We start from the raw sequence: 7,715 nt of genomic DNA on the forward strand, positions 1-7,715 counted from the left end.
AAACATGATCTCAGTGAAGCTGATGGTTTATGTGATGGCCATTTTAGCTGGCCTAGACTTTGGCTAAACCAGAAAAATGCTTGTTTAAACATTTTAAAGGAGTTAAAATGTTGGGTGTCTGTTTTCAGCCCTTATCTCATTAGACAGTGAATGATATAATTTCTTCTGGCTACAAACACATGTAAGAATTATTTTTTGCTACATTTGTTGTAGATCTCCACAGAGAAAAATCAACAATATTCCTTGGTATTCTGTGCTCCATTCAAAGTACTTACAGATTAATTTCCTTGACTCGCTGCCCCATTATTTCAAAATGAGCTAATAATTATATCAAATTTCTAATTCACAGTGCCTGTAGTTTGACTTGGTAATCAATGGACAGGCACTCAGATGTTCTAAAATCAAGCTTTTTGAAATGCATGATGTTGGATGAAACAAAAATCCATTTCACCAAAGCCTCATCTTGTTTTCAAGTGCATACCACATAGTTTGACACACAAAATTCGTGTGTTTCCAAAGCTTTCCAAACTTCTTATGGTGAACTCCAGCTGCTTTCAATGTGATCTTTGCTCGTAGATCAAAGACTGTGACCCTTGGAGAATGTCAGTGCTCATATTTGGGTACTGCTCTTCCTTCATTCCTTGCACAAAATAGGAAAAATAAAGGCTTTATTTAGCCCTATGGTACTGCTGCACTTGCTGAGGTTTGAGGAGCTCTGTCATCTCTCTGTGGGAATCACAGCTGCTTGAAGACACCGTGTCCCTGCCCAGATCAACAGAAACACATATCCTAATTGCCCACCAAAGCCCTCTCCATCCTTACGGCCATTTCCTCTTCCCATCCCATTGTTCTAACTGCCTCTGTGCACAGCTCAGCACTCCCACCATGTCCCCGCCTTGTATATGGGGAATCTGTGTGCCATCACCCCATGTCTCCTGCCGATGAGAAAGGAGGTCTTGGCAAAAAGTCAGGTCTGAGTGAGGCTGAGCAAAGGGGAGCAGAGGGGGCCGTAACGAGGTGTAGCAGGCAGAGCTAGGATTGCATTGCCCATTGACCCCCATGTGTCTTTACAGCTGGGTTATGGGTTTAGGAGAGTCACATGCCCCAGGATCACAGATATAGGATAACTGTTTATAGAGGAGAGGAGAAGGGAGAAAATTAACAAATTCTTGTGATATATTGTATGCCATCTGTATGTGACACTCTGATACCTTCAAATGCTTAAACAAAAGCCCTAAATATAATTTAGTTAGTAAAAATATACCTTAGTTACAATAAAATGATAATAGTGGAACTTGGCAACAGAGCAGCTAATAAATATTACACTTTTGAAATGTGCCTGGGATCCAAGTAAGTACTCTTTTACTGTGTAGTTAAAGCATGTGGCAGGACATGCTAGACCAAGATTTTCTTTTTGTCTTTCCAGTGGAAAACTAAAGTTCTTTGTTTAAGTGAAACCCATTGGGAATTTTTCTAAAGTGAAACAAGGAGCTAAAGAATTCCATACCTTTTTGCCAACTTTTCTTCCTCCTTCAAGCCAAATTATCAATTAATAGGGCATTAAATATCAAATACTACCTAGTTATATTCATCTCTGTTTTTATTTAGGTTCCTTCACTATTTTCTTGTTGGTACTTCAAACATGGTTGTATTAAAAGATGAGATACTGTATTGAGAAAAGGCTACCCTTTCCGAACCTTTTTGTCCTTATAAAAATAAAGGTCAGTAATACGAAAGTAATGAAATTTGCTTATTTATCCTTACTTCTGAAAAGAAAAAAAAAATCTATCCTCCTTTAAGGTCTTCTTCCTGAGCTTCATTCTTTGCCTTCTTCATTAGCTGTCTCCATTTCAGTACCCTGAATAGTTTTGCCAGCAGAACAGCCAAGTGAATGTTTGACCATATTTTTGTCTGGCTTTAGCAAAACCGTGATCTGACAATAGAATACTTTTCTCTGGGTTTTCCTTCTTCCCCCAGGGAACCATACTTCAAGGGCAACCTGCTTGTCCAGCGTATGAACATGTGGAAAATCCACTGCTATGCACTAATGATTTTCAGATGGGCCATTGTTGCTGAAAATCATCCCAAAAGCGGCAGCTTCTCCATTGTAGTATCTAACTACTTTGGATTCGCATTGCTCATAGCTGATCAAGAATAAACCCTTTACATTTACATATAGAGTGGTGATGTGCTGCATCACACATATACAATAATGACATTTAGGGAAAAAGTGGGTGAAAGTTACTGTTGTGGTTCTTTTTTGGCCATTGCAACACACATCAAAATCTGACATTTATTTCAGCTTGAAAACATAAATGTAGGAAAAAATCAAACTATGCCAAAGATCCACGACAGCAAGGCAGAAGCACCCCAGATATTGTCCTCCAATGAATCACTTTCAAGCTTTTGTTTTAAATACTTAAAGAAGTTTTGTCATACAATGGGGGAGAGAAGAACAAGTTTTAAATTTTAAATAGTTTCTGTTCTGCTCAGAATTTGCAATCTTTTTCAACAACTTTCACTTTTAATTTGTAATTAAAGACAAAGTTTTCTTTTAATTTTAAAAGCTTGTCCTTGGACTAAAATAACATGGAACATTTTTAAACACTGATCCAAGCTGCTGTAGATACATTTTATTTAAACCACAGAGCCTGCTGTTGGATTCCAGGCTTTGCCAGATAGACTACAAACTGTAAGTGTGGCAGCGATGACTGCGGAGTTCTGGATGCTGCACTACCAGCAAGGAGGGTTGTTTTTCTGGAGCTGTTCCTCCCTTTGGGCCCTATTCATGAATGACTTAATCTCTGTGTATGATCAAATGTCGTGCGAGTTACTGTGCGCAGAAAATCAAGGCATGCTTCTCTTTGCCGTGCTCCTTACATGGAATTGCTGCGCCTGCCCGGCAAGCGGTTGGAGAGCAGTGAGGGTGGGAAGCGAGTGGCAGCAAAAACACGTGCAAACCACCAGAAGTAATGTGAAAATGAGTGAGACAAAGCAAACAGAGGAATCTTTGAAGGCCTGGGTGTGCAAGTTGAATTGGGCGGCATGCAGGCAGCTTGAGCTTGCCCATGCCGCGCAGCTGGGCAGGGAGCAAGACATTTGTGTCACAGGGCCGATAAATTTACCATGAAAAACAAGTGTTCCCCAGTATTTTTTTCTGGAGTTTTGGCCATAAATATGATTCCCAGTGCATGTTTCTATTAACTTGTTTCATCTTGGAAAGCAAACATTTACTGTTTTGATGGGCAGATTTCAAAAAGTTCAGGGAATCAATGCTGCTTAGTCTTATCCTCTTAGCCTCAATTGCTTGCATGGTGTAATTCTGTCCCTTCCAGGGACGTTAAACCAGGAGTGATTTTCACCTCCTTCCTCTCCCTGAAGCCAAGAGAGAGAGGAGTCTCACAAGATTTTCATTAGCTACAGTATTAATTACGCTGTGCATGCCAGACCAGGAACTTTTCTTACTATGGTTTGATATTTTCTTAGACACCCGTCAGAATCAGGGTGTGAAGCAGTGTATGTCTGTGTCCACATGCATTTCAATTTCTTCCTTGCTCTTTTAAGTTGCAGCAAAATTTTAGCTTCTGTTAGATGCACGTTCCCAGTCAAGAGGGAAGAAAGGCCTTACATTATCTGAGTTGTTTTTCTCATCACCAACACCCTGCGGCCACCACAAGTAATTCTGTCTGTCTCGATGTGCCCTGGTGTGGGGACAGATTGCTATAGCAGGACTCCGACACAAAGCAGTGCTTGGTAGAAAATGGGGAACTACTTGACTCAGGCGTTGAACTCCTCCAGCTGTCAGTGGCAGCTACACTTGTTTGTCCGAGGCAGAGGCTGGAATAGTCATTTAGCTCTTTTTGAGACACTTTCCATCCCTTTAACACTGACAATGGACTTAAAAGATGTAACTCGCTTTTCAGGTAGGTTATTGCTGGAGTATCATTTTAGCTCTAGGAGGTGAAAGGCAGAAGAAAGGAGAGAATGAGAGGAGAAAAAGGAAAATGTACAATCAGGAAATAAATACAAGTGGGAAAATAATGGATAGAAACTTTTGGAAGATAGTAAAGAAGGGAGAGTAGATGAGGAAAGTGGAATGCAGAATTGAGAGCAAGAACGAAAAAAAGGAAGAGGAAAGGGAAGACTGATGGAAGAAAGGAGATACAAAGGATGAAGGTAAGAAAGTAAAGTGGATATGATGGAAATATTGTTAGGAATCTTGGGTACAGTTGGAAGAAGCTCTAGTATAAATTAGAGAAGTGATAGGAGCATTTTTCACAATTCAAAATAAGGTTTGACATTTTTCCCTCTCAAAGTGTTTGATGGATAAGAGTGGATATGCATTCAAGAGATATTTTACCACTCTACTTGGAAGGAACCTTTGAATCTAATTACTATTTCTTGGCTTTTTTCTGTGTTAGTCAGGCTAGAAGCAAAGGAACATCTAGAAAAGGGTATGACCTTGCTTAAAACACAAGACAAACTGATCCAAGGTATTGCTCATGACTCAGTGAAAACCCGAACTAAGTTTGTAGCTAAGTACCCCAGTTTTGGTGGCAAGAGGACATCTGTTTGTGTGGTGTGTGTGGCAGTTTCTTGGTACATCTGCACTCCTAATGAAGCTGGATGAAGAAATACAGCATTTTCATACCTTAGCTTCATTGTTCCCAATTTAGGCTTTGGAGACTCCTACCAAGACCTATTTTGAAAACTGTAAATAGTTTGCAGGCTAGTGTAAGACAGGTTAGCAAAATGTGAAGGCTTCTCTTATCCAGCATTCCTGAAAGGTTGAATTTCTCCCAAGTCTACTTCTGTAATCTTCAGATCAGATCACCTGTTGGAAAATTTTTCAGTTTGTCATCTGTAAGTGGCAGATAGAAAATCTTCTTAACCTGCTGCATATCTGGCTGAGAGCAATGCTTTTGTTCTCCCCTGGGATGAATATTGGTCAGTAGCAGAGAAAGGATATTGCCTGGGATGCACCAATAGTCTGATCTGGCATGACAGATCATACATTCCTATACAGTTCATGGTATATATGAACCTAAAATATGTCATGCCAAATCAGATTATATGTATAATTTTCAAGTTGAGCAAAAGGCTTTGTTTCTTTTTTCCCCCCTCATTTTTTAAAGAAACAGAATTTATATGAATTAAAAACATGATTGGTGATGATGAGTGGGTGGTTCTGTTTACCCTGCCACATTATATAGTACCACTTTTACTCCTTGTTTGGATAGCAGTCACAAGACCCAGATATCAAGCTGTGAAAGTATTTTTCTTGCAGCAGCCTTTCTTTTTTTGGCAGGCAGTGGCTTTGGAGATGCCTCACATTTTGTCATGTGATTGGACTGCTGATGAGGTTTCTGTGCTGCCTCATTTTCCTGGATTCCATCTGAATTAACTCCTCTTTGGGTTGTGACCATTAGCACACTTCTGAAAGAGTGGGGTTTTGCATCACAGCATGATGAGCTCCTAATACATGGTCTTTGTAGAAAAACAGTCTCTGCAGGAGGAATTAACTGTTAGTTCCACGTGACAGAAATCTGCCTTCTGTACCTTCAGCTGTTCACATACATAACACGTTCCATCTTCACAGCAATATTCCTTCCTGTATCAAGGGAAAATGAGAGGAAATGACTAGTATATAATCACTGCATCTAAAAACATTCAGCTTAGTCTTGTAAACACATAAACTAGTTCTTCATAAACAAATGTCTTCATTTTCTTTAAACAGAATATTTAGATGTCAAAGATAGAGAAGCTGGATATGTCAAACACATATGGTTCCTATTGCATCAGAGCCTTTCTTAATTTCGGTATTCTAATTGAAAAGACATTTCCGAAAGCATGCTAACTTTACAGAAACTAATCTGTCTGTCTGTCTTGTCTAGGTTTTATTCTCCCATCTGTTGTCATTCTCACGAAAAATCTTCCACTTTAAATGTACAGCAGTGACAGTATTCTTAATGGGCTTTGAATTGCTCTTGATAGTTCCAGGATTTGACGTGGAAGCACTATTGGGGCAGTCAGTGTTTGGGAACTGGTAGGGGTTTATAGAGTGAGAATGAGGAATAGGCACCAGGGGAGGAATGGCAGAAGGAACTATAATTTATTTGTAAGTTTTTACCTTATTTCTGGATAATTTATAGCACAAGGTGCTCTAAGCTAAGTAACATTTCTAACTGGACACAATTTTTATCCACATCAGAGAAATTGTAGGTCTGCTGTAAAATATAAATGTCATTAAACATCTGATGTGGAGTTGTTGGAGCAGGTCCAGAGAAGGGTCATGAAGATGTCCAGAGAACTGGAGCACTTCCCCTATGTGGACAGACTGACAGATTTGGGACTCTTCGGCCTGGAGAAGAGAAGGCTCTGAGGAGACCTTAAAGCAGCCTTCCAGTATCTGGCCTATCCAATATCAGGGGGTTGGAACCAGGTGATCTTAAAGGTCCCTTCCAACCCAAACCATTCTATGATTCTATGATCTATCTGCCTCAGATAAGGCAGAATTTCAGTTTGGCATCTGGGAGCATGAGCAGTATGTACTCATTTTTCTTCTTATAAATAATAAGCAGAAAGCTATGAAGTTTATGTCTGAAATAAGTACATTTGAAATAGAAAATACATTTGCATCTCTGGCACTGCTGTTAGGTTTACATGTGCATGGACTTCAGCTGCAGGTGCCCGCTCTGCAGGTAGCTGAGCTCTGTGTGTTTGCTCGCATGTTGCTTTAGTGGGATGTCTTGTGCAGCTGTTTGCAGTGCAGGGGATGGGCTCTGCCCAGGTGTGCCACTGGCTCTGGGCAGAGGAAAGCCTGAATAAATAAATCTACCTTTTCCAAATGTACAGAAGATTTCACAAAAATTACCTTTTTTTTGTTCTGTTTTTTCCACTGAAGAGCACAATGTAAAGTACACAAGGGTCATAGGGGTCAATTTATTTGTCAAATGGAAATACTTGGTTCCAAAAAAACATTATGAATCATTTTTGTGTTTTAAGCTCAGGATGCAGGGTAAATTATTCCAAAAATAATGGTGGCCAAATGTCATTCTCTCCAAACGTTTGTGTAATATCTATTTATCTGTGAGCAGATGACTGCTATGTATAATCAGAGGCAGACTTTTGTCAAGTTGAGGCTAAGTAAACACAGCTGAACACAAGCAAGTTGGACTATAACTTTTTTGAGTTTTGCCAGCACTGTTATGACCTTGAAAACAAGCATTATTACAGAGCAGTCTGCTTTCAATATGGGAGAGTTCTTTGTGTTTCAAATTAACGAGTGTTGATTGGGAATTTATTCTGTTTATTTTATTTTATTTTGTCCAAATGAATGAAAAGTGTGTATTTGCCCAAAGGAGGGCGTCCTTTCCACTGCTTAGAAATGAGGAATGTTTTGTAAGGTAATGTGTCTTGCACGAATCTGTGAGAACAAGAACCATGGTTAGAGAAGGAGCTGTCAACTCATTTGAAGCTTCTTTGTATCATCAGAGAAATTTTTCTTCTTTTTCCTTCAAATGGAAAAGCATATATTTTTATAAATTATTTGTGCAAGTACAATAACATTTAGGCAGCCGTCTTCATACCCCTACATATCTACATACTATCTTCATCATTCTTGGAAAGGTAGTATTTCCATTTATAGCTTTTGCCCGTTTTTCTAAAATATATTCTCCTACTACCTTTTTCCACAGCTCCTTTTTTTTCTCTGA

Source organism: Meleagris gallopavo, chromosome 6, assembly GCF_000146605.3.
Source record: "Meleagris gallopavo isolate NT-WF06-2002-E0010 breed Aviagen turkey brand Nicholas breeding stock chromosome 6, Turkey_5.1, whole genome shotgun sequence".
Classification (NCBI taxonomy): domain Eukaryota; kingdom Metazoa; phylum Chordata; class Aves; order Galliformes; family Phasianidae; genus Meleagris; species Meleagris gallopavo.